This window comes from Corvus hawaiiensis, chromosome 4 (assembly GCF_020740725.1).
Source record: "Corvus hawaiiensis isolate bCorHaw1 chromosome 4, bCorHaw1.pri.cur, whole genome shotgun sequence".
NCBI lineage: Eukaryota > Metazoa > Chordata > Aves > Passeriformes > Corvidae > Corvus > Corvus hawaiiensis.
In genome coordinates, this window is record NC_063216.1 from 4,492,363 (window position 1) to 4,511,346 (window position 18,984).

At 39.1% G+C, this 18,984-nt stretch overlaps 1 protein-coding gene across 21 annotated transcripts in view; it reads left to right on the top strand.

The window, feature by feature from the left end:
• Positions 1-18,984, top strand: part of PLEKHA5 (pleckstrin homology domain containing A5) — a 162,373-nt gene that overhangs the window by 64,446 nt on the left and 78,943 nt on the right. Inside the window, exon 1 of one of the 21 annotated variants that reach the window (XM_048301921.1) lies at positions 11,267-11,371. The exons of the other annotated variants lie outside the window; for them this stretch is intronic. The gene's annotated coding sequence lies outside the window, so the exon portion shown is untranslated. Of the gene's footprint in view, positions 1-11,266; positions 11,372-18,984 lie in introns of those variants that run through there. 21 annotated transcript variants of the gene reach the window in all.

Below are 18,984 nucleotides of genomic sequence, written 5' to 3' on the forward strand. Positions count from 1 at the left end.
AGGTTTCCATGTTTTATACTTCCCTGTTTATATAGGAATTATTAACTTAATCAGAATTTCAGTATTTTTAGTCTTTAAAATTTACTCCCTAATTTGTCTGTCTGTCTTTATATTTCAGATGGTCCCTTTGCCTCTTTTGCCATAATATATATAATAATGTGTACGGGGATTTTTTTCCAGGGAATTATAGAGGTATCATAACCATATTGGTAGAAAATCTGTCATTTACATGAAAATTAGCATATGGGCAGCTGAATAAAAGTCTTTTAATCAGTGAAAACATGGTGTTTGGTGACAAAACTGAGTAACATCTTTAGTGGGAGGACCTGCACAGTTTTCATGGAACAGCATTTGCTATGGAGTGTTTTTTACTGAGGTCCCTTTAAGTGTGATCCATGATTTAGTTAAAAACAAGACCAGCAAAATGGCTTTATTGCATTATTTTAAATGGACAGTTCTTTTTGACAAGGTGTGTTCAGCTTATTGTGGAGGTTTTTGAGGGGAAACAAGAAATATGAAGAAGTTTCCAGAGCTGTCATTAAAACGCAGGATATCAATACAAGTCTTAACAATTTTACTCGATAGAAATTTGTCTGATACGAGACATTGTATCTGGCAAATCTATGTTGGACCTCCTCTTTCTTTTTTTTACTGTTCTGAGAAATAGGATGATTTTTTTTTTTTCCCCTCTTGGAGAAAATAGCCCGAGCCATCAAGGTTGTCATAGCAGAGAAGGAGAGGCAAGACTTGAATGCCAGTTTTGGTAATACCATCTGTTTCAGCCCACTCTGCCCAGTGCATTTGTTCTCTCTATGAGCAAAGACAAGACAGATATCCTTAGTAGCCCTCACACTGAGGCTGTCACAATAAGTTCTTTAGTGCTGCCTCTGAAAGCGTCTCCCAAGTATAGTGTGGTTCCGGCCGTGATGTGCTTCCTGCAGGAGCAGCTGGATTTAATTTCTGACTGCCTGGATGATCAGAATAGGTTGAGAATGTTCCCCACAACCTTCCATTGCAGCATTAGTATCTCACAGTTGTACTTAGTTGCTTTCACGACGGGGAGTATTTTATATCATGGTAGTACAAATTGGAAATAGAAACAAGAGGTTTACTTAACCAGGATCATAGGGGAAGCCTGGTGAAGCAGAAAGTGAAGCCAAAGGGCACATCCCTGATGCAATTAGCTTGATGATGACTGTCAGTCAAATACCACTGAAATGCATGTCAGTGCAAAGCTGCACCTGGCCCCATAGGAAGAAAAGCCAAATAGCCCCAGAGAAACTTCTTGCTCATGAAGCTGGATTGGTTTTAATATCTTAGCTACTAGCTTTGTGTTATTCCATTTAGAAATTCCAGTGAACTCACAGTCCAGTCTGTTCTGGTATCTTACCATTGCACTCCCCTGTAACAAAGTTTAAGATCCTTAATTCATCAGCTCAGGGCCCTGAGCACCAAGATATTCTTGTCTCGTTGTGTCCTGTAATGACTCACATTCACAGGATAGATTCAGATTGGTAATTTCATCCACTGGATGCAGTTTTTTATTTCATTACCTTGTCTATGTTGAAACCAAGTAAGAACAGTTTAGATTTTGTTGAGACAGGACTATTAAATACATTAATCAGTGCGGGACTTCAACAGAATTAGATTTATTTTTTATTCCTTCATTTTATGTTATAATGACATGTCTCGTAGTGCAGCGATGTGTCATTTTCTGACAGCTGTGTTGAAGTGATATTGAGAGACTCTGACTGCATTCCCCTTCTCCATTTTCATGCAAAAATTTGTGAAAACTTCTGCACCTATGTGAAGCTGGAGCAAAGAGAACTATGTGAAAAAGTAATAAAACATCAGTCAAGAGAAGAGAAGCTAAGAAATGTCAGAGTCAGTGCAGTGTGAGTGCATGGGGTGTGTCCATACCTGTATGTGTAAGTCTAGCCACTGCTTTACACTAACAACAACCATGTTGTAGTTTCTCTAACACTTCTAGATGTTCTGATCCAGGAAGCTCTTTAGCTTCCCAGGCTCAATTTTTTGTCTCTTGCCTCCACAGTTTTATATAAAAGATTAAATGAGAATTGTAGAGCCGTTTTCTTGAAAGACATTAGAAGAAAAACACTTTTAACAGTTTTAAAATGTTTCCAGCTGGTTCCCTGCAAAGCTCTGATATCCCTGTGGCATTGAGGAAAAGTTTACAATTTGAACACTGGACCCTTCTTCACTGAAAAGCATTTCAGTGTCTGCAAATAGTCTACACTTGCTTTACTTTTAACTTGTGGGACCTCATGCACACACCAGTACCATTCTTACTGATAAAAATGTAGACACTGTGACTGGTGAATACACTTCCACTTCTCTGCAGCTTTCTCATATTGAATGAACATAGAAGAATAATTCTTTATTGAAGAATTACAGTAACAAGGAATAATAATCAGTGAGAAAGTCCCTACTGTTCTTTATCTAGGAAATAAATTAGTTGAAGACAATGGATTCCTTTGCTGATTCTGTTGACACCACACTCCTTGCTCTAGAGGCAGAAATTATAATTTACAGGTTTCAAGTTATTTATCAATAATTTTGTCATGTCATCTGTCTTAGAAACAAATACACCAATATGTAGAGTAGAGAAGCTTATAACTTCTAACTAGATGTTTTTTCAGTGTATCAAGTCAAGTCCTTTATGACACTCGAGATGGTTACCAGTAATTCTGTTTCTGTCAAAACATTAAATTCATGCGTTCTGACAGGCAGTATCCAATAGATGTGGATCATCAGAATTCACTCTGTGAAGAGCTGAACTGTTTGTAATCTGAATCTTGTTATAATTATTGGGGGAAAATACGTCTTCTCAAGCTTGAGTAGTGAATAGTGAATATTTGATGTCCTGATTATTTTTGAGATAGCAAAATGACTGACCTAACCTGACTGGAATGTACTTTTGGAAACCATGCCAGTGAAGCTAAACAACTGCTGTGCACTGGTATGAATATTTGCAAAATCATTAAAAGACAGTGGAGAAAAATCCTTAGAAAGCTGCTTGTCATACTGTCATCTTAATCCTCAGGGAAAGTCTGCAAAATACATTTGAAAGACAAGCATGGAAATGAAATTCAGGAATCTGTTAGGTCTTAAAACTCATGAACTCAGTGGTTTTAAACCACATCATTCTCTTGACCACTTCAGCCAATCCCACCGGTTTAGCACCTTCCTTTTTAGGGAGAGAAAACAGAAAGAATAATATAAAATGAAATTAACAAGTCTTGCTCCCCTCTGTTGTACTCTAAAACTCCAGTCTTCTCATTGGTGTGATGAACACACCTAATGTCAGCTCTGCATGGTGGTTTTCAGCTTTCCTGACTCAAAGAGCAGCGCTGCCTTTAGGTTCCAGCAAAGGCTCTGCTTGTCACTCATTTCCAGCGCAGTCCATGGATGTAATGAAAGGTCCTTGTGTAAACCTTGCCTTGCTGGCTTCAGTGCAGCCTGTAGTAATGCTAATATCAACATTTGGCATCATTACTCTGTGTGGATAGCGCTTATTTCACTGACTTACTTCACTTATTTCAGTGAGAGTTCGCTGTTTAGTTCCTCAGAATAAATAAAGGATGTGATGTCTGGCTGGAATGGCTTTGTGACAGTCCAAGGGCTTTAGCTTAATAGCACTTAAGAAACTTGAAGTATGCAAAGTAATGCAGGCTGTTATTTCTCTGGTTTAGAAGTAAAGGAATCCTTGGAAATAAGAGGAAAAGCTCCAGAATAGAAGTTCTTTAGGTGCAGTTTAAACCATATTAATTGCAATATCATTTGGGGCTTCTCTAACCTATTAGATAGCTTTGAGTTTTTGTAAACACTGCACATTTAAATATATTTAAAAGTAGTACAGCCTATAGGTGATTTTCAATACCTGTGTTGGAAAGTTTTTGGGCTGCATAAAACCTCAGGAAAATTTTAGAATTAAGTTTTAGGGTAACTTTATCAAGTTATATTTGCATTCACTGGTTCAGTTTGGACCGGTGAGTTTCAGTAAATGATTTTCCTTAATACGGTGTTTAAAGTCTTGTGGTAATGTTTTAGACCTTCAAATGTGGGTTCAGTGTCTCACCTCATTCAGTGCATGAAATTAAAAAAAAAGCCCTGGGGTTCTTTTCTTATCATTCCTTACTGAATGCAGCTGTTAAATCATCACAGGTGCCACTAATACAAGCCAAAAAATATTTCAAATAAAGTAATTTTGCAGTCGGTCTTTAAATATAGAAGAGTATTTACTGTACCTAAGTATATATCCTCAAATTACACTGTCGGAATTATTTTTTAAATACTCATTTGGTTAGTCTTTCAGGAAATAAGTTTTCTTATTATGCTCACTTTTTAAAAAACTATTCGAGGCTTAAAAGAAGGAAAACATTAGAAGGCTGATAAGAATAGGCAAGTGATGTCTGTGTGGCAGCACCTTTCTGTGACTTTTTTGTTTAAACAGAAGATTGTTATTAATACGTGTATCAAAAATATTTTTATTTTTAAAGGTGTTTTTTTTTTCCTTTATCGTAACTCAAGAAAATCGCTGTCAATTTTAGGATTATAGATTAATTTTAAATGTTACCATTATCAATTACGTTGTATATATCAATTCCAATAAACTTTTTTTGCACAAATAAAGATAAATGTTGATTTAGACTGTTGTTTACTTTTTGTAGAACAAAAATCCTTTGCATACTGGAAATTTTGGGTTTGAAGAACCTCGGAGAACAGTGCTGTGTAAGCAAGTGATGCTGCTTCAGTGGCCTCCTTGTGGATTTTATTTGGGTTTTTGCCACTGGGGGGAGCAGAAGACTGTCACAGGCTTCAGGGAATGGAATCAGTGTCTTCCATCTCAGAAGACTCAGGCCTTAGTGTTGAGTTGTGGGAGACTGTGGGTCCTTCGTGTCTGGCACATGCTTGAAGACCTGTTTTACAGTGAATAAAATTCCGAGATAATCAGGTTTCGCGCTTGCTCTTTTCTGAAGAGTTGCGTTCTGGATTAAACATGAAGTGTATTTTAGAAAAGCAAGGGAAGGAGATAAGGGGGTTTAGAAAAAGGAGGGAGAGGGACTTACACAGGCAGGTGGTGACAAGATAAGGGGCAATGGTTTTAAACTGAAAGAGGCAGGTTTAGATTGAGTATTAGGAAGAAATCCTTTACTGTGAGGGTGGGGAGGCCCTGGCACAGGCTGCCCAGAAAAGCTGTGGCTGCCCCATCCCTGGAAGTGTTCAAGGCCAGGTTGGATGGGGCCCTGAGCAACCTGGTACCAGTGGAAGGTGTCACTGCTCATGGCAGGGGGTTGAAATGAGATGATCTTTAAAGTTCCTTCCAACCCAAACCATTCTGTAATTGTGTGAAGAGTAGATTCTGACTGGTGTTGATTTAAGCAGTGAGCTGAAATTTCCTGAAATGTTTTGTTTCAATGGCAGCTCCTGCAGCACGAAAGTAGAGTGTCACTACATCACTGCATTGGGGTGCAGTTTGCTTTAACAGAAGATGCTTTAGCTGAGAAATCTATATATGTTTTTAAAATTAATGTAGTCTTTAACCAGATACTTGCTTTAATCCTGGTCTTTCAGCAGTAAATCTAAAAATGCTGTTCCCTTCCTTTGAAAGCATTGGGAAGGAGGAAACATTCACTTTGTTTCTTTTCATTTTAAAGGCACAGAATCAAAGGCTGTATATAAACTCTAAACATGTTATTCTAGACAGACTACAACTCTAAATGCTGACTGGTTATTCCCAAGCTCATTTCAGGTTCTCTGTCAGTGTCTTTGTCACTGTAATTGGAAACAAGTGCCCCATGGGCTGTTGAGGCCTTGCCTTCCCTGCTAAGGTTGCTGGACTGGTAATGTTCATGCTGCATGCAGTTTCTATTACATGTCTTTAACTTCTTTGATGTTTGAGACAGAACAAGACATTCCTGTTGCAAGCCAAGTTTGGGTTTTCCCTTTGGGAAAACTTGTTCTGTCTGTACTGTCAACAGCAAGCAGTCAGAATTCCTGCTTCAAAATTCATCATCATTTTTGCTCATGGTGTATACAGCTTAAACTAAGCAGAGCAAGCTTAAAGAAATGTTTGGGTAACACTTCAGTGCTCTCAGTCATAGATTTACAGCAGGGTTGTGGATACAGCAGAAATATCAGATGGCAGCTCCCAGTAGATCCTGGAGCATACCAGCAACCTGGACCAGTGATGTGTTTCTGTGCCGGTTTGGCCAAATTTAGAAATGTATCCTCTGAGAGAAGGCAGATTATAAACCACCCCTCCCCCACCAGGTTCGGGAAAAAAAGAAACTTTTTCCTCGAAGGAAAATGAAAGAGATAAAAACTATTTATTTAACAAACACACAGGGAAAGGATAGTGCTGCTAAATAATAAAACCTCTTGCTGTGGAGAAAAACCTGGGAAAATGTTAAGAGTCCTCCCTTTGGTCTCCCTCCTCCTCGGAGCTGGGACTTGGCCCAGGGCCAGGCCCTCTGTGCTTGGTGGAAAGTCCTCCCGATGTGTTCTGCTATTGAAGCAGTCCAGCAGAAAAAGGGATAAAAATCCGAAATTCCAGGAAAACCAAAGTTCAACTCTCTGGAGGAAAGAAACCAAAAAACTGCTCAACAAGCCATCAGGGTGCTTTCTCCGCTCCTCTCCCACCGCAGCAGAACACAGAAGCCCCCCCCCCCACAAAAAAAAATGCCAAGAACGAGAGTGTGTTATCTCTGCGTCCTTGAGGGCTTTTTTTCTTCTCTCTCCACTCAGGCTCAGTTTAAAAGCATAGAAAGGTGTATATACTAATTTCTGGGCATTGTGCAGCGATAGGGAATACAACATCAAGTCACCCCAAGACAGTTTCCTATGGGGTCATTTGTTGTTCCACCTCCTGTTCTTTTGTTTTGACAGATAAAAGCTGCCTTGAGACCCTTACCCCTCCTAGGTTGCTTTTTGTTGTTTTTTATTTTAATATGACATTCACTTATAAATTATTTTTTGACTGATGCTTGAGAGAGCTATGGATTCTTATTCTAGGAACATAAACAGCTGAGGGTGCTGAGTGAGCTGACAGATGTCACCATGAGAGTAATTTCTATCAACATGGATAACCCTGATGACTGGAAAAAGACAAACATTACTGTGTTCAAAGAAAAAAAAAAGGCAAGAAAGAGAATCCAGGGAACTAACACTGGCCAGCTTCACCTCTTTCCCTGAGAATACTGAAGAGCAAATTCTTATATAAACTATTTCTAGGCATGTGAAGGACTGGAAGGTAACTGGAAACAGCCAACATGGGTGTACCAAGGAAAAATCTTGCCTGACCAACCTGGTTACCTCCTACAATGACTGCCTCTGCAACTGAGGGGGGAAACAGTGGAAACCACTTACATTCAGCAAGGCTTCTGATGCTATCTTCATGTGGTACCTTTGTATCTTAAGTGTGGGGTATGGATTGGATGAATGGTGAAGAATTGATTGCACCATAAGGCTTAAGCAGTCGATAGTCTGAAGTTTCAAATCAGTGGCTGTTTACAAGGAGTCTTTCCTGGAGTTGCTGCTGGGGTGAAACTATTTTAACACTGATCAGCGAATCAAGAGAAATGCACCATCAGCAAGTTCCTGGATAACAGCACCCTTGGGAGGAGGGATCAGAGTGCCAGAGGGCAGGTCAGTCACCCCCAGGGACCTTGGCAAACTGGGGGCGTGGGCAGAGTGGAACATGCTGGAGTTCAGCAAAGGCGAGCGTGCAGGTGGAGGAGCAGCATCCTGGAAAATGGCCTGGGGGTCCTGGTGGGAAAGGAGCCGGATGTCGTGCTGGAATGGGGATGAAGGTTAACTGTCGAGCTGCCGTGGGGAGAATGGTGATTATTCCCATCAGTTTGTTGCTTTGGAATACCCCTGGAATAATCTGTCTAGTCTCGGTCATATCAGTGTGAGAGAGAGAGGGAGACAAACATGAGTCCAGCACTAGCAGGCTACAGGGCCAGGATATATGATGTGCTAGAAGAGGCTGAAGGGGATTCATGTGTTTAGCCTGAAGAGAAGACAAAAGCAGGGACTTAACTGCAGCCTTTCATTAACTACATGGGCTTTATAAATGAGACAGACTCTTCAGAACTGTAAAAAGGGCAGTGGTCATAAATTGCAATAAAGTACATTCTAACAGATTAAAATAGTATTAGTAAAACCCCAAGCCTCTTGAGCACAGAATGATTCCATGTCTTTCTTGAAGATTTTTGAAGGGCCTTTGCAATCTAATCTGGCATTGGATTTATCTCTGAGCATGGGGTTGAACTTGATGACCACCAAGAGTCTTGTTCATCTGACATTTTTGTATGAGCCTCATTCCTATGTGACATCTTTTTGACCTAAGGTTTTTGTATATTACAGCGCTTACACTGACTGTCCATAAGGCAGCCTGTTGAACTAATCAGAAGCACGTTCCTAAACCAGATGTCTAAAGACCTGAGTAAAATAACTTGGTAAAGACCTTAGTAACTTAGACGTGAACATAAACCCCTACATTCTGTGGAAAATATAGGTAAGATTGCCATGTGGTCATCTGTACATGTGCCCAGAGCAATTTCATTTTCCCCTGCTCCTTCAGCCCAATTATGTTGTTTTGTCTTTGTATTGGTTTGGCTGAAAAAAAAAAAAATTTTCTTCTGAAAAATAGCAAATTACGTTAAGTGAAACAGTGCATGACTCTCATTCAACAGTGATGAATTGTGTCCTGTTGTCCTACTCTGATTTAGACTGTTAGGATTAGTCTTAGCTATCTTATATTTTCATGAAGTTAAGCTCTTCGTTTAAAATGATGATGCTTCAGCACTGACTGCAATCTCCGTTTGAAGGCCTTCAGAAATGGTCATTTTTCCTATGAAATAACTATTTTTTAAATGAAATTGAAAACTGGATAAAAACAGGAAGTTGGTGTAATTAAATATTAAGATTTTCAAAATCAGCCTTTACATTCTGGTAAGCTACCGTGTCTCAGAACTGGTGGTTCTTCCCTCTTCCAGCTGCTTTGGTCTTTGTCTTGCAACATCACGTGCTAATGCTTCATCAGATCTTAACACTGAACTCAGGGCTGGAGGCTATTAATGAAATTTAGATTCTTCTGGAAATAGCACATCTCTTACAAAGAGAGGCTTTAATGCCACAGAGCTAACAAGAGATTAATTACTTCTATAAAACTTATCATATGCTATCAAAAAAAGGAGGAAAAGATTGCTAACTTCATTTCAAGCAGTGGATCAGTTCTGTAAATTTAATGTGCCGAGCAAGAAAAGGAGGCACAGTCTCTAATATTGATTACTTAACCCATGACTGATGGTAAAGCTCCTCAATTTTCCAACTCATTTCTACATTGTTAGTATTTGGCTCAAGTCTCATATTCCATACTTTTTTGGAAACAGCATTTCACAGGTTTTGCACTCCAGATTTTTGCTATTCTAAGTGTGACAGGTGAAATTGTTTGAAAATAGGTCACTTGCCTTCAGGGTTTAGCACTTCTGGATTTTGAAGCCAGCCTCTTTCTGACACAGAAGAGTTTGATGATCTCACCCATTACCTCTGAACAGGATTCTGGCAGGAGTGTCCTGTGCACCAGTTAAGTCCTGGCCTTGCACTTGGCTGCTTCTCTTTAACCAGTTTCTTCCTAGCCCCCATGGCAGCTTGTACCGTGCATTTATTTGTAGTTCATTCTGCCGCCCAGCTTCTGGTTTTGATGCTGTTCACACTGAAAACTGAGGAAGGATAACTCTGGTTTTGATCCCCATTTTAAGCCTTTTCTGACTGTGTGCCACTTTTGGGGTATTTTCCCAGGCCTTATTCTTTCCTATCAGAAGAATGTTTTTGATGTTTTAACTTGAGTTGCCATTTCTTTACTTTGAAGGCTTTTGTGTTCCCTCTAGTTTGTTACTTTATGCATTCCTTAGAATTTCTCATCTTGCACATGTGGGATCATTTTTTAAAAAGTAGTGATTTATCTTGTGAATTTGCATCCTTTTTCTGCAAGATTTGTCTCTTTGTAGTGCACATATTTTTACTAATAAATGTATAAAAATCCAGGCCTGCTCTGTGCAGAAGGGCTTGCACTGCCCTCAGTGTAGTTGACTGAAGGCGGTGCTTGCCCACTCAGTGCCCCCGTTGATTACTAACCAGCTCTAAATTAGCATGGTGTTGGCTCAGGACTGTTGGAAATCTGTGGGCTGTCATATTTAAAGATGTGTGTGACGCTGATTTGAAAATATTCATGAAGATGATCTTTGATGTTCAGGATTTTAGTATGAAAGATTTCTGTGCTCTAGTCTAAAATTTGGGATTTGTAGAAGACCCCAGCCATCCCTGCAACTCTGCTTTTTACTCTTGCTAAAGTGAATTTTATGTACCACGTAATTTATTCATGTTCTTCATCTCCTTCTTGCTTTATATTTTTAAAGTAGAATATTAGTCCCTGGTTTTTCTTTCCTGTAGAGAAATTTCCTGCAGTGCCTGTTGTGATCATTTCTTTCCTTTCTTTGCAGTGTTTATAGCTTCACATCCTGCATTAGCAGTTTGGCTGCATCTATTTCAGTATTAAAAGTTCCTGATTTTAGCACATAAGGCTTGTGATTTTGCTCATTATTATTTTTTCCTTTTCATCCAAAAGAAATGTTTCACAATGGAATTGTACAAGTACTTCCTGAGGATTGAGCTTACATTGTGGGGCAAATCTTGGGGCAGAAAGAATTTGAAAAAGGGAGAAAGGTGACCTGGCTGAAGGCCACCCTGCCAGGCCAAGAACTTCTCAGCTGAATTAGCTGGAGCTTGGTAGCCAGATGCCCAATGCTGTAGTGCCAGTCTTTGCTCTTCCTCTTCACCTCTCGAAGTGTTTTCTGACTACTGCTGCCAGAAAGCAAATCTTTGCAGATTGGAGATAGTTAGAGGAGCATATTTAGATAACATCTGAGGCTTTTTTTGTTGGTGGTGGTTTTGGTTTTTTTTTTTTTCACTTTTTCTGACTGTAATAGTTTGTCTAACCTCAAGATAGAACGTTAAAATCTGTACTATTAGCTCCTGTTGAAACTTAATCCTGTTGTTAAACGTTTTGTTTTCCATCATCTGGAGGATGAGATTTTATTGGTAGGAGAGAGTCAATAGTTTGGAGCTGCAGTAACATTTCAGGAATAAATGACATCACTCTGGTATCAGCTTTCTCAGAGTCTAGCAATCCTGACAGCTAAGTTGCTTTTCCTCTGGGTCAGGGTTGTGCAGTACTCATTGGGAAACAGCTTCCAAGGGAAAAGGGTCGTCCCTCACATCCTTACATGTGTTTTGTTGTCTGTGTGTCAGGCTTGTGGTAAAGAATTAATGTCTCTGGAGACTGGTGAGTAATTCTTACGCATTTTAACAACTGCTTTTCTTAAGACATAAAGCATTTCCTCCCTCTTTGGAAAAATGCTTTTTTCAGATTTTTTTAATGCAGCATTCAATAACTCGCAATATATGCAAAGCAGAATACAATTTTTTAGCATTTAAGTTAAGATTTTAAGTAGAAACCTAATTGCAGGTAGTAGTTGTGTTTATTACTTACTGTAACTGTGTCTAACTTCCAAGATTTTTATTTAGACATGCTTGCCTGCTAAATCACGCCTTGGAGATTGAATGTAGCAGGAATTTGAGCTTTTTTAAATTAGCTTGCAATGCTGAATGGGAAAAACTTTCCAAATAGACACTTGTAAGGTACCTGATTTTAACACACAGCTCATATGGCAGTGTTACTGAATGCCAGGTTTCAGATGTAATTTGAGGGATTTTAGATGCTTGTTCAGGGCACAAAATGGAAAACCAGGTACATTTCCAGTCAGTGTATGTATCTGTGTGGATATCACCTGCAAAGCTGGATGTCTGTTTCTGTATGAATGTCATATATTGAGCTGCAAAATCTGTCAGCATAAAAATTATTTCAGAAAAAAACACCAACCAACCCACAAAACTGTATCTGGCTGTAGCTTAGGATTTAAATAACTGAAAAATACTTCAGTTTCCACTTCATGGTAGCTGTTTTCTCGTCATAGGAGAAATATAAAATACTTGTCTTCTTTTCTCCTCCCTGGCAGTTAAAAGTCTCATTGTAAAACTGCTGCAGTCCTGTGGCATTTGGAAATCTTGTCAGATTCCAATTTTGAAAAGGTTTATATTTTTTATAGCTAGAAAATTACAGCACACATATCTACACAGAGGTACTTAGCAAGGGAAGCCCAGGGTTTTGCTGTGTCACTTTGGTTTTGGTTTCTTTTGGTGTTCTTTTAAGGATGACAAGTCTTGATGGATGAATACAGGCAAAAATGTCTTATTCATCTGTTTGAAGATTCTGGGGAATAGTGCAACTCATCTCAGCAAAAGTTAGGTATTGATTTTCATCAGGAAATAATTCCAGACTGAATTTGGATGGTCTGAATCAGAGCTGTGGGTGGCTACGTGGATGTAATACATCAGCTTTCAGAGACCTGTGTTTAGGGTAATTTCATTAATGCATCAGCTGGCAATTTTTGTGATGCAGCATTGATAAATTGTAGATGCAGAATTGATGTAATATTTATGATTTACGTGGTTTGGAAGATGACTGTTAGCATTGAAGTTCCTTTGTAGCTCTGACTCTTCATGTAGGTGGTTTGGCTCCCAACCCAGAACTAAAAGCAATGAGCTGTGTGCTTTTTAAATTCTGTTGTCATGAATAGAAGAACTATTTTCTGTGTCATTATAGTTTCCAAATAAATTCTAATGTTGAATTTAGATAAATTTTAATGTTTCATTTAAGTGAGATGTTTATCTTACGTACTTGGGGCCTTTTTTTTATTCTTAAAGCTTGATAAGTTAAATTTTATTGCGAGTTTTATCACTGGTTTGTTTTGTTGGGGTTTTTTTAGTGTGGCTTGAGCTTAGCCAAAATAGGGTTTTATAGGCAGTTATATCAAACTGTCTTCAAAGTTGTTTAAAGTGTGCTGTGCTTTTTGATATGCATAAACCCTATTGAATGTACTATTAGATGGAAATGAATACAGAGGCTATGCACAAAAATGAGGTGCTGGTAACATTTTAGGTTTGGAATTGTATAGATTGAATGGCAGAAATAACTATTTTGCTGTTCTGTTGACAGGAATTTAGGATTGTGCATAAACTTCTGATTCCCTGCTTTTCTTTAGCAAAAAACCCCATGCAGCTATACTTCTAAGTTAGTCAGTTAAGCACATAATAATGTGCTTAAATTCTTTCCAGAAAAGAAAAGGGAGTGGAATGGGAGGCCTTTCTTAAGTATAGGCCTAGAAATGCTTACTGCATGTGTTAGCTTGATCATGGTTGCTAATACGAAACTTTTTGGGTTTGCTGGTTAACGGAATGGAGCCATAGTTAGAGTAGTGATGGCTGGAATTTTCCAATTACTTTTTCCAACCTACAGGAGTTACATTCTAGCTCATGAGTTCCCCGTTTTCTTTCCAGATTAGGTTGGTTGTTTTTGTTTTTTTTTTTTAAAGGAGAAAAGGATACAGTTTAAATATAAGCAGACTTTTTAAACCTTAAGGTATATCTTCATTTAAATGTGTGGCTACCTAATACAAGCTAGAAGAGGAGTATATTGATGTATTTAAAGCTATATGTCACTGAACTATGTGACTGAAAGAAACTTCTGGCTTTGCTTCTAAACTGAGCCAGGTGTATCAGTCTGCCTGTTTTACTGGGAAAAGGGGGTTACATGTGGTTCTTCTGGTATTGAAACTCCTATTTTATCTAAATAATACGATCCCTGCTGGAACTCCAGCTGTGAACATTCAGTGTGATCTGCAGTTTCACTTATCTAGCCATAGAAACAAATATTTTGCAGTAAACAAGTGAAAGCTGTCACGCAGACAGTAATTTTCAGAAGCTTTAAGTGGGGGGTTTATTTTGGGAGGTGGAGAGATGAAAGGACAAATTTCTGATTTCAAATTTCTGAGCAGTGAAGTAGAGCGATGATCACGGAACAAATTCTTTACCTCAAAATACCTTCTGCCTAATGAGGAGAAATATGAACAACATTCATGGCAAGGCACTATTGCTTGTTCACACTTGCTTTTGGGGAAGCTGATGAATTTATTGCTTGAACTTCACTTTTTTTTTCATTTGCCTCATACATTGATTTGTTATCATTTTCTAGAATGTTCTTTTTTGCAAAACACTGAAGATGCTTATTTTGTGGAGACCATGTTTGCTTTTATAACATACGTACTATGAAACCAAGCTTTTAGCTTGGCATTAAATCATTAAAAACTTTAGTTATGGGGCAGTGCCAGTCATTTCAGGGTTGGAACTCTCCAAGTAAAAGTGAAAATAAATTTTATCTGGAGTTGTTCGACCAATATGTATTTTGGCTTGTGCATTTTCTGTTCCTTTAAAATGCGTAAAGTAGGCTGAATTGTTTGGTTTGGATGGTTTTTGCCTTAATTATCTCCAGGAAAAGGGCATGAGGAGGGAGGAGACCATGGCAAGTGTTTTTTGCTGACTGGTCATTGGCAGGGCATCCTCAGAGTGCCTGCCTGAGGCCAGGCATGGATCAGGAGCGTGTTGAGTGTTAGCACACCATATAGTCAACAGGCATGGGGAAACTTCCCAGCCCAAGGCAACAGTGCAGTCAAACTCCCTAAATTTGTTCTCCATGGAGGAGTTATTCAAGTGACAGTTTGTTTTCAACATGCAAAACTTACTTTACTCCCCATTCTTCACGTGGAATGAGAAGTTGCTGGTGAACTGATGTCTTTTTTTTCTTTTTCCCCCCAACCTTCCGTTGTTGAAATTCATTGCTTTATGAGATTCAAATGGCATAGGAGGAGAATAATATTCACAAATAGCTTCAAAGGCTGTGTCTTCAAGTGACTTTTCTTGTGATGTCCACCATTAAAGAGTGACATTGTTGTCCATACAGCTGTAGCCAATAGCCTGTTCTAGAGATTTCACTGCCACCTTCATCAGAGCAGGATGCACAAAAACAGGCTGATACGGAGATAGAGATGATCTGTGATTCCTGTTCCATGAGCTACATGGTGCCTGGCACTTCAGTGAGCACCAGCAATCTGGGTTTAAAGCAAGCAAACAAGTAAATATTGGTGTTTTCAGACAGGAATGACCAGGGGTGTTGGTTTTTTTTCCTCTTTGTGCCAGTTCTGAAGTACTGTGCTACTCCAAACCTGCTGGCCATAAACACATCTCAAAACTTGCCACGCTTTGGATCTAGGAAGGGAGTACACCCGCATAAAGGCTGGATACCCAGAAAGAATGCAAGGAAATTTGGCATGCCAGAAGAAAACCATTGAGAAACAATTTAATGTTAGAAGGTACATAACAAGTAGAACTGTATTGAGTAGCTGGAGATCTGTAAAAATTCTGCATAGCATAGTTACTTTATAGATCTGGAATATCTCTAAAGTTGCTGATTTTGCAAAGAGTCTATAAGGTGAGAGATACTGTAAAAACATATTTCTTTACAAATCCTCTGTTTTATAGTCTTGAAATGTAGCCTAAAATCTGCTTTCCTGATACAATGCGTAATCCAGAAAGAAAAAAAGGAGGGAAGGAGTTTTCACTTCTGGGTTTCATATGAACATTCCCTGCCTTGCAAATCTCTTCCTTATGTTCATGTTTTCTACTGCTAAGAGGAGAATTGAGTAATACTCCATATGGTAAACAGCAGTCAATTTGACTTCTTTGGATACGATTTTACTAGTCCTTTAAAAGTGTTTCCAAAGCCAGATTCAACATAAGGAAAACTTAAACAAGTTCCTAAAGAAGTCGATAAAAAATTACATTTCCACCCAGTACAGAGGGTGGTTTTCTTTGGAATTTTCATTGCCATTTTAAAATCACATGAAATGACTGACGTTGAGTGTGATGTCTGCCATCCCAATGGTTTTCTGTCACTGACCCCATGCTCTGACACAAATGAAATAAACATTTTTGCTTTGCGTAAGGTGTTTGTCAATGAACTGAGTCTTCTTCGCCAGGATATTTTTCATTACCATAAAGATGCAGTCTTAGAAATCTGTGGTGCAGATGAGCTGCTCTCACATTAAAATCATCACTTTTGCCTGCTTGAGGCTGAAGATGTTCTTAACACAATAGTGAGCTGTTGCCAGAAAAGCCAGTTCCATGTCACTGTACTGTACCCTGAGCTTGAAAAATCACCTGAGAAAGAAAAACAGCTCCCAGATTCTGGCTCTCACTGAGGTATGAATTTAATGGAAGAAAATGCTGGCAAGGTCATTGGAGGCATCGTGTCTGTTCAAGAGGTCTTGTCCTGTAGTTTTCCCTACTGCTGCAGTTTAACCTTGGAAGGAACAACCTGGTGTGCCATTTGCTGAAGCAGTGTGTGTTGCTGGGTCAGCAAAAGTCTTTAATAAATATTAATTGTTATTTCCATTGTACTGTGAGATAAGGATACAGTTGTGAGAGTCAGGATGTAAAACTAGGGGACTGCTGAATTGTAATGTCTTTTTGCTGGGTATGTTTCCTGCGGAGCTGTCAAATGTGCTGACAGTTTACTTTGTAAATAAACTGTAGTTGTTCCTTTGCATTTATGAAGTAAAAGGATAATGCAGATCAATCTGTGTAGGTGTTGAAATCGAAGATGTGAAAATACAAGGGGAGGCAGCCAAGAAATACTTTTGTCAAATGGAAGTATCTAAACTTCTAGAGCCAACGGTTTGGTTGTATGAGATCAACAGGCATCAAAGTGATTGACAGTCTGCATATAAGCAGTGGGTGGCAGATGTAAACTCTTGATCAGATGGGGTTCTAAAATTTCATCTGGTAGATTGAATAATGATATATCCTGCTACCTAAATGCTGTTGTTCTTGTGGTACTTATTTTAGCCAAGTCACCTTTTGAAATGGGTTTTTTTAGTGTGGTATACTAACAGTAACACTTTAAATAATTCATTTGTGTTTACCCATTGTACAGATTCTTTTTTTCTTCATTTAAAAAGGCCAAATTACTTTAATTAGAGAGAAAGTGTTACTCATCTGCTCTGCTTCCTTACCTGATAGTGAGTATTGGTGTTGCTGCCTCTTCAACCGTCTGTCTTAATTGTGGTTTTCATCTATTTTATAAGAAACTTGGCATTGAGATTGGAAAAAGCAAAACATTCGTTAAGGAAATAGGATTTAATCTTTTAATGTATTCAGGTTGACCTGCTTTTTTTGCTATTTGTTGGGTAGACTGGTTCTAAAAATCAATGAATTTTCTCATAATAACTTTAATTGTGGATATTTTTTATATGGGAGCATCCTTTGAACTGCTTTTCCTAATTTTTTTTTTTTCTAAGTTGGCATTTTTGTGATAACTTTGGGAGAAGATGTTTGAGTGATGTGAAAGAATTCTGCACAGCTGGGAATCTTAAGTCTTAGCAACATTTGATTAACAATGCTATAATGTAACTAACTTTTTTTCTGTGTATTCTGAACTAACAGAAAGAGGATCCTGCCAGTTCTGATAATGCATATAATAACAGATCAAGAGAAAGCAAACTAAAATTGTATTTGAAAGAGAGTTTGTTATTTGGGTTGGGGTTTTTTGCATTTTTTGGTATGAATCTGACTTCTGCCTAACCTTGGACATTTTCTTCTCGAGCATCTAGACTGTAGAATTGTAAAATCACAGAATGGTTTGGGTTGGAAGGTGCTTAAAGATCATCTAATTCCAGCCCCCTGCCATGGGCAGGGACACCTTCCATTAGACCAGGTTCCTCAAAGTCTCATCTGATCTGGCCTTGAATGGGGCAGCCACAGCTTCTCTGGGCAACTCTGCCAGGGCCTCACCACCCTCACAGGGAAGAATTTCTTCCTAATATCCAATCTAAACCTACTCTCTCTCGGTATGAGGCCATTCCCCCTTGTCTCATCACTCCAGGCCCTTGGAAATAGTCTCTCTCCCTCTCCCTTGTAGGTTCCCTTCAGGCACTGGAAGGCCACAGTTGGGTCACCCAATGCCTTCTCTTTTCCAGGCTGAACAATCCCAATTCTCCCAGCCTTTCCTCATAGGAGAGGTGCTCCATCCCTCTGATGGACTTGGTGGCAGAGCAGAGTAGAGGGGCAGAATCACCTCCCTCAACCTGCTGCTTTGGATGCAGCATGGGATAGTATTGGATAAATGCTCCCACTGATCCATTTTGGGCCTGGTGACAGAGGGAGGGCACCAGTCTCCAGTTTTGGATGTAATTTGGCTCTGCCTGTTTCTGTGTCGTAAAACTGTGGGTTTCCATTGCTCTTTGATCAGACTCATCAAAGCAAGGAGTTGATGCTGTAGATTAATAGCATTACGCAGCGTGGAATTCAGTGCTGCAAAGGGCTGGTTTTGCTAATTGCTGACAGGTATTAGCACCAACAATTAGTGCAGACAGTCACTGAACTCTGACAGCCACAGCAGCAGTGAGCCATCGCTGTAGATCAGAAGGTGGCTCCATCTGGGCTGACATTCTCTGCCTGATGAGGACTTGTGTCGATGTTTAAGATGAAGTTGTGAGAGCAGCACGTCAAAGTGTGCTGCTCTTTGGTATTCTTCTGTGGACAGTGTAATGATGCTTTTCCTGAAAAGCAGTATTTGCTGAAGCGTTGAGGCCCGCCTACTTGTTATAAATACTTGAAGTTAACAAGGTGAATAATAGGCAGTGATGGATTTAAAATTAAATAAAAGAGGAGAAATGTGGCCTCTTTGCAGTTAGATCAGTTCTCGAGGTTTCCCCACAAGCCTGATTGGCGTTCTCACCTCTAAATTAAAATACATTATATCTGCACCAGGATCTTTAGTCTGAAATAGGAGCAAATGAACATTAGGTATGGATGTTTCAAGAAATGGCGTAGGGTCTCTTTTAAAGGATGTGAGAGTTCAGAGAAAATCCTGAGATAATTTCTGATCTACTTGTGATGTCAGACAAATCCCAAACCAATTTTATTTGCTGCTGATGTTTTAAT